The sequence below is a fragment of the Magnolia sinica genome, chromosome 15 (assembly GCF_029962835.1).
Source record: "Magnolia sinica isolate HGM2019 chromosome 15, MsV1, whole genome shotgun sequence".
Lineage (NCBI taxonomy): Eukaryota > Viridiplantae > Streptophyta > Magnoliopsida > Magnoliales > Magnoliaceae > Magnolia > Magnolia sinica.
In genome coordinates this window covers 7,587,229-7,595,901 of record NC_080587.1, presented here as the reverse complement: position 1 = coordinate 7,595,901, position 8,673 = coordinate 7,587,229, and positions in this window count along the sequence as shown.

Sequence of the window (8,673 nt, the reverse complement as noted above, 5' to 3'; positions counted from 1 at the left end):
GGGCATGATGGGCATATCCGCCTAACTAGGCACATCTTGAGGCATTTGCCTCATCTTGCGGGTGATTTGGCTACCCAGTCATTGTTTGGTCATGCAGACGTATGGGGTTGTGTAACTGTCGCCAATCGTGTAATAGTGGGACACCTCATGGTCTTCCTCATTAGTGGGTTCTGGTCTGAGTCCTAAACCGAGCACCTCGACATCAGATCATTCCGAGCCGACAACTTCAGCCTCAGATCATTTTAGGATTCCGCTTTGACCTCCGGGCGGACCGACTCAGCCTCGGATCATACCGTTTGGGGCCTCGGAACATAACAGTCGTCGAATTGGCTCTGGATTATCTCAAACCTTGGAGCTGAGGTGTCTTTGATCTTCCTATAACAGAAGCCCCCTATTCTCCGAGTTTGAAAACGGACTCAGAGAGTAAGTATATACGGAAGATTGGTAGCTTACTCTGTTGCACCCCTAATGCGTGCAGTTGTAATCATGGTTTCTATATTCAAAAGGATACGTCCTCGAGGCTTTCTGTCTGTGGGTTATCCTCGAGCGGACGCGTGGTGACGGTTAGGATCTCAAATCATCAGAGACATTATGAGGGACTGCCACATAAGCCACGAATGGTGGCTAGACGACGCTTCCACTGCTCGGAGCTCGTTGCCCAATGCTAGGGGCACGTGACTTGGCGATACTCAGACCAGTGACCTCCAGCCACATGTCCTCTGAAGTTGGCTCCCTACGATTCGGCTGTGGTCATCATATCTCGCCATTCATGCAAGAATCATACATGGTTATAAAAACCCCAGCGCTTGGAGGCGCTCACATTTTCACTTTCTGAATTCGTGTTGTTGTGGGTTATCTAAGGAGGCGATTTCCAGCGCTTGCGACCTGCAGGAGAGGCGATTCCGACCGATTAGCAGTTTCCAATATAAGCAATTTCCAGTGACCGTCAAGTGAGTCCTCCATCTCATTTATGATTTACCCTTATTTCCTTTGCTTCTATGGGATGTTGAACGATTCAAAGATGGTCCGAGGTGATTATGCCTTCGAGGATGACTCCGGGCCAAAGAGCTCGGACGATAGACGAGAGGCCTCTGGAGGCCCCCTTGATGATGTACCCTTGTACCCTCCACCCAGGAGGGGCAAAGAAGCTGGGGCTAGGACGCACCAAAAGGGCGGGAAGAAGGCCTCTCGAGCCCCTCGAGATTCGATGAAGAGGGCTGCGGAGATGCCCGCTAGTGGACGAACTACAGAGACCATCCCGGGAGGCTTAGTACTAGTCGAGTCCCAGATGGACTGGGTCCGATCAAAATTTAAGATCCCAGACTCCGTACAAATACGGCGTCAGAACCCCTTGACACTGCTGGAGCCCCTGTAGAAGGGGAAGTACCGATCTTCCTCTGCGCCCTACAATGTGAGCTCTGTCTTCTGATGCATCCCTTCATCCGAGCCCTGACGACATATTTGGGATTGGCCCTAGGCCAGTTTACTCCCAACACTTGGAGGGTTTTAATATCCTCATACATCATCTGATGTCAAGTCAAGAACCTGGAGCTGACACCAGAAGAGCTAATAAGCTTCTATTTGATTAAGCACGATAATCAGGAGCCGTGGTACTATTTCGTGACTCGAGACAGTCAGGGTTCGAGGTTGGTCCTGCAACTTCCATCCTCTAATAAGGATTGGAAGAACAAGTGGTTTGGGCTCCGGGCAAGTGGGAAGCACCGGCGGCGGAGCTCAGGAATCTGAGGACTCGATCGGGTTCCTACTCGATTTACCCTTCCAGGTCGAATCCTGAACAATCCTTTTGCAATGTTTCTTCACTCGCTATACTCTGACCGACGTTTATCTTCATTTCTGCAGACTTCCCGAGAGGCTAGCCTCTCATCACCTCAGACCAAAAGAATTAGATTGCCAAGGCCAGGCCACATTAAGAAGATCTACGCTCCTGGTCAGTCTTGATCATTGCTAATAATCTTTATCAGTCCGAGCTCTGCAAGTCCAAGCCACTCCCCACTTCATTCAGTAAGTGCCCCTTTATTGTGATGAAATTAAAGGTCTCTCAGCTCGGACATTAACTCATTATCGTATGTGTAAGCATGGCCGAGGCCTCCGGATCTCGGAAGAGGAAAGGCTGCTCCGTCCGTCACGGAGATGCTGAGGGCCGAACCGCGGATGAAGACAACTAATCAGAGGAGGCAGGCGACTCCTCGCGATGGGGGCCCCTCGGCCCCAATTTATGTCGTTGTAACTCCGGCTCTAGCTTCAATTTCTGTCACTACAGCTCTGGCTCCAGCTGCTGCAGTTTCAGCACACATTGCGGTCGGGAGCGCGGTCGATAACGCTCCGACTCCAATTCCCCCTCTAGTCGTCGCCCCTCGCGTTCCTAATACACCTCCACCAGCCCCCAAACTTTACATAATCATCCCATCTTCTTCCGAACAGGAGGAGGCCATTCAAATGGCCGACGCGATGCTCTCTCCTCCCGAAGCCGGAGATGATCCCAGAGTTGAAGCCCAAGCTTTAGCAGACAGTGGGACTAGGGTAGGGGGAGCGATGGGGTCAGCTCGGGTCAGAGCCAGTTGGGACGGACTTCTACCGGGCTATCATATGTCGGGCTTAGTTGACTGGACTATGAAGCATGATCTGGAGGAGGAGATAGCGGCCCTTCTCACCAGGTTGGATGAGTCTTTAATCAACGATATGGCCTCTCTCTTCTACTCGGTATTTTACTAACCTTTCCAGCATTAATTCCCTTCTCATCATGTCCTTGTGCTTATATTCTTTATTTTTTTATTCAGTCCATCCCGAAGCTCCTGATAACTCGGGAGAGGTTGAGGGAGCTTACGCAGAAAGATAAGGAGATAGCGACTCTCAGGGGCGAGGTTGGGACTCTCCGAGATGAGACTGCGTTTCTCCGAATAGAGCAGGCAGAACTGCACCGACAACTCAATGATGGAAAAACACGAGAGCTGTAACTCCAAGGGGTCGTTGACGATCTTTAGGCACGATGCACTACTACTGAGACTGAGCTGACAGGAGCCAGAGCCCATGTCAACTCGCTCGCAAATGGCAATGCCCGATTGAGGGACGCGCTAGAGCGAACCAAGGCCGAGGCGGCGGAAGACTTGAGCTGAGCGGTAACGCAGGCAAAAGAAGCTCAACGGGCTGAAGATAAGGCATCCCTGGCCTTGACGGTGGTCATTACGGTGGACGCGTTCAAGTCCTCGGAGGAGAGGACCACCAAAACTACCAAGTTTTATAATTGCGGCTTTGACACTTGCATAGATGCAGTCCAGGAGCTATATTCGGATCTCAACCTTGAGCCTCTACTTCCCGAGGACGCAGGGGAGAGACCTACTGAAGACGTCCCTCTGGGCCCAACTCCCGTCTCTCAGCCTCCTCCGACCAAATAGTTCTCCTTCCCTTTTAATTTTTTAAACAATTATTCAATGGATGATTTTGTGGATGATCTTTTTGACCCTCTAGAGAGGGTGTGATAATCATAGTTAATTTTTTGAATGATGATTGTTAGGTGTTAAGTCGTCGATTGTCGAGCCGATTCCTTAGCAGGTCGGCTCATCTCAAGGTTGTATTCCCATACTTAAGAGACCCCTTGGTTGTTTCGTAGAATTCTATGATGTTGAAATTATAAGGACTGACCCCCTGAGGGGTCAATCCTACCCACGAATGGCGAGCAGCTTTTTATAGATCCGTTGGTCATACGACGAGCCGACTCCTTCACCAATGAATTGGGTCATCCATGGGCTTTTCCCCAAAATATGAGGGGATCCCTTGCTTGACGAGTTTTCATGGGTTAACGTACTAACCCCTTCTCTAAGAGATCAGTTCGTTGAATCAACCTCTGCTTGTGAGAGGCAATTTTCTCAGTTTGTCGATAAGTCGTTCAAGTATATATGTAAAAACATAGATTTTATTAAAAGCTTTAGGAAACTAGCTGCTCCGAGGTGTACACTTATTGAGGGCCTTCAAAGGCCAGTACATCAGGGGTAGTAGATTTTCAGGTGCTCGACATTCTAAGGGTGGGGGATCTGACGCCCTTCGAGATCCTCCAAGTGGTAAGAGTCAGGCTTGGTCGATCGGACCACGCGGTAGGCCCCCTCCCAATTGGGTCTGAGTACCCTAGCCCTTGGCTTTGCAGTATTCTGGAAAACTCGGCGAAGGACCAATTCTCCTGGATAGAATCGTCGAGTTTTGACCTTAGAGTTATAGAATCGTGTCACCTGCTGATGTCGAGCAACGACTCGGAGTCTGGAGACATCTCTAGCTTCCTCGAGTAGGTCTAGATTAGCTGCAATCTGCTCGGCGTTTTGACCTAACCTGAGCTGTAGGGAGGCCAATCTCGGCCAGCACCATCCCCTCCGAACCGTAGGAGAGTGAAAATGGGGTTTTCCCAATAAATGACTGAGCCGTAGTCCTGTAAGCCGAGAGGACGAATGGGAGCTCCTCAACCCAGTTGCCCTTTACTTTCTCTAATTTTGTTTTGAGATGGTGCTTGATGACTTTGTTGACTACCTCCACTTGTCCATTGGATTGCAGGTGCCGGGGCGAGGAATACGCATTCGAAATCTCGAGCCCCTGACACATGCCTCGAAACTTATCGTTATTGAACTGTCTACCGTTATCAGATACAATAATGCGCGGGATTCCAAACTGACTGATAATGTTCTTCCAAACAAAGTCAACCACCTTCTACTCAATGATTTTTGTGACAAGTTCGGCATCGGCCCACTTAGTGAAGTAGTCGACTGCAATAATAGCAAACTTAACTTAGCCTTTCCCAGTGGGCAGGTGCCCGATGATGTCGATCCCCCATTGGGCGAAAGGCCACGGCTCGCTCATGGGGGTCATCTCTTCCACAGGTTGCCTCGGCACGGCCTTATATCGCTGACACGTATCGCACCTCTGGATGTAGTTCTTCGAGTCCTCACTGATGGTCGGCTAGAAATATCCTTGGCAGAGTATTTTCAGAGCCAAGGCCTGACCACCAGAGTGATTTCCACAGATGCCTTCATGAATCTCCTGAATCACTAGTCTGCCTCATCGAAACGAAGACACCTGAGGTAGGGCTGTGAATGCCCTTTCTTGTACAAGATTCCGTCCAAGACTGTGTACCGTGCAACTCTGACCCTTAGACACCTTGCCTCCAACTTATCCAAGGGGACCTCACCAGATGTGAGGTAATTGTAAATCGAGTCCATCCAGCTCGGTGTGACATTCACTAAGTTGACCACTTCTTGTTCCATTCTGTCAATGCTTGGATGCTCTATGAATTCTACATGGATGACCCAAGGAATCTTTCCCTCCGTGGCTGTGGCTAGCCTTACGAGGGAGTCGGCCCAGGAATTCTCTGTTCTCGATATTTGATTGATAGTGCAGCTCCCAAACTTCTCTATCAATCTTCTGGCCTCAGCTAGATAAGCTACCATCCTGGTCTCCTTGGCCTCAATTCGGTGGAGATGTGATTCACCACCAACTAAGAGTCGCTTCACACCTCGAGGGACTAGACCCCTAGACTAGCCGCCAATCTGAGCTAAGCTAACAGGGCTTCGTATTCCACTTCATTGTTAGAGGCCTTGAACCTTAATCTGATTGCATACTGGATAGGTGTAGAGTCAAGCACGACTAAGACTACCCCTGCTCTAGCACGCTTGGCGTTGGATGACCCGTCCACGAAGAGGGTCCACCTCGGTTCTGACTCTGTATCTTGTTTAGTTGGAGGAGCAGGCGAAGAAGCTACTTCTGCTTCGGCGCTCGTCCCCTCTACATTTGGGGTGTTGAACTCTGCAATAAAATTGGCCACTGCTTGACCCTTGATCACGGTCCTTGGTCAGAACTGAATATCGAACTCTCCGAGTTTGATCGCCCACTTAGTTAATCGTCCTGACACCTCAGGCCTCTGAAGTACTTGTCTGAGGGGAGAGTCGGTCAAGACAATGATAAAGTGAGCCTAGAAGTACGGGCGTAACCTCCGAGCCGACGGATACCTCGTCTCGACAGGTACCATTGCTTTACTCACATAATACATAGGGAGTTGCTTGCCCCCCACCTCCCTGATTAGCGCGGAGCTGACGGCTGAATCCAAAACTTCCAGGTACAGGAACAAGGACTCTCCTTCTTCAGGCTTGGACAATAGGGGCGAAGAGCCCAAATACTGCTTCAACTGATGGAAGGCTTGTTCACATTCTGATGTCCACTCGGCCTTCTTATGACCCTTCAACTGCTGAAAGAAGGGGAGGCATTTGTCAGTGGCTCTGGATATGAACCGCCTAAGTGTTGTTACTCGTCCGGTGAGGCATTGTATCTCTTTTATAGTCCAAGGCGAGCTCATATCGAGGAGCGTCTTAATCTTGTCAGGATTTGCTTCAATACCCCGCTGACTAACCTAAAACCCGAAGAATTTTTCGAAGCCGACTCTGAAAGCACACTTCACGGGATTCAGCTTCATACGATATTCTCAGAGGATAGAGAAGGTCTCTCTGAGATCTGTTAGATGATCGGACGCCTTGATGCTCTTAATGAGCATGTCGTCAACATAAATCTCCATGGTGCATCCTATCTACTTGGCGAACATCTGATTCACCAATCTCTAATATGTGGCCCCAGCGTTTTTCAAGTCAAATGGTATAACCCGGTAACAGTAGAGTCCCTTGTCAATGACGAAGGTAGTCTTCTGCCTCTCTAGGGAGTGCATCGCGATATGGTTATACCCGAAATAGGCATCCAGGAAGGAGAGCAGTTCATGTCCAGCTGTACTATCTACCAGCTGGTCAATCCGAGGCAATGGGAAACTATCCTTGGAGCATGCCTTGTTCAGGTCCGAGTAATCCACACAGACCCATCACTTCCCGTTCGCTTTCTTAACGAGGACCACGTTCGCAATCCAATCTGGATAGTGCACCTCCTCGATGAAGCCAACGCTGAGGAGTTTGGACACCTCGTCGGCTATGGCTGCATATCGCTCGGCGTCGAACGGTCTCCTCTTCTGTTTCATTGGTCTGTGATCTGGATCCATATTCAACCGGTGAACCATGACGTCAGGAGAAATTCCCGGCATGTCCTCATGTGACCATGCAAAGACATCTCTGTGTTGCCGCAAGAAGGCTAACATCTCAGATCATTGCTTGGAATTCAATGACATTCCGAGTTAAATGGTTTTGCTCGGATCTGCTTCATTGAGCGGCACGGCCTCCAAGTTTCCACTAATGAATCCCCTGTAGGTCCCTTGGGATCGAGGACATTGATGGTGAAGGCCTGCTTCACCGACCCTTTCTTCACTACTATTGCATAACATTTTCGAGCCTCGCGCTGATCGCCTCAGAGGTAGCCTATTCCACTCTCGGCGGAAAACTTCATCATCAGATGGTAAGTGGAGACGACTGGCCTCATTGCATTCAGGGAAGGTCTGTCCAAAATGACGTTGTGCACTGATGCCACATTAACGACAAGGAAGTCCACCAGGAGGGTGACTTGATGTCGTCCTTCTCCCACGATCACAGGGAGGGAGATGGCTCCTTCGGAGATCACCCTTTCTTCGGTAAAGCCATATAGAGGGGTCTTCACAGGTCTGAGGTGTGACCTTGGAATCCCTATTCTTTCAAAAGTTTTTGAGTAGATAACATCAGCTAAGCTTCCGGTGTCGACCAGGATGCGGTACACCTTGTGGTTGGCTATGGTCATAGTCACCACTAAGGCGTCGTCATGCAGATGTTGAATTTCGCACGATTCATCTTCTGTGAAGGTCAGACTGCACGGGCTGACTCAGAGCTCTTTGCTCGGCCTCTCGGTCATGTGGACGTAGTGCTCTGGATCAGACTTTCGAAAATGGGATTTACGGGCCCTGTTCGAGTCTCCTCCACCAGATGAACCACCAAAGATGGTACGGAGTTCAATCGGCTCTTCTGCAGCATTGCTCGGCTACTCTTGCTCTTCTCTCCGAGATGTTCTCTCCTCCTTAGTATATCGGCATAGATGACCCTTACGGACGAGGGGTCTCGATCTCATCTTTGAGATCCACGCAATCAGTCGTGTTGTGGCCGTGATCACGATGGAAACAACAATACTTGCGCTTGTCTCAATGATCTGGGTCGGCCTTCATGCAAATGGGCCAATTCAAGAGCTTCTGGCCTCTGATGTCTAGCAGTATTTATTATGTAGATGTGTTGAGGGGAGTGTAGGAACGGAACTTGCCCTCGGGTTTTCTACTCAGGCGATGATCACGAGGAGCACGGTCGTTTGATTTTTTGTTGGATGACTGGGGTTCTTCATTCCTCATCCTCTTCCCCTTGTTAGTCGACTCTGCTACTTGAACATTTTTGTGAGAGTTAGAGAATTCCTCAGTGTTAGCGTATTTCTGAGCTCGAGTGATGAGCTCAGCCAATGTCTTCGGCGGATTCTTTCCAATGGAGAAGGTAAACTTCCCCTCTTTCAGACCGTTGAACATGGCAGAGAGTGTCATTTTGTCGTCATAGTCCTCCACCTGCAATGCTTCCTCAAAAAATGGGCGATAAAGTCTTTTAACGATTTTTTTGGCCCTTGCTTGATGGTGAACAGATGAGTATTCGGCTTCCGACTCTTCTTACCACCTACCACTTATAATTGGGTAAGGAATAATCTGCTGAGCTCTGCGAAGGAACCAACGGAATTGGGTTTGAG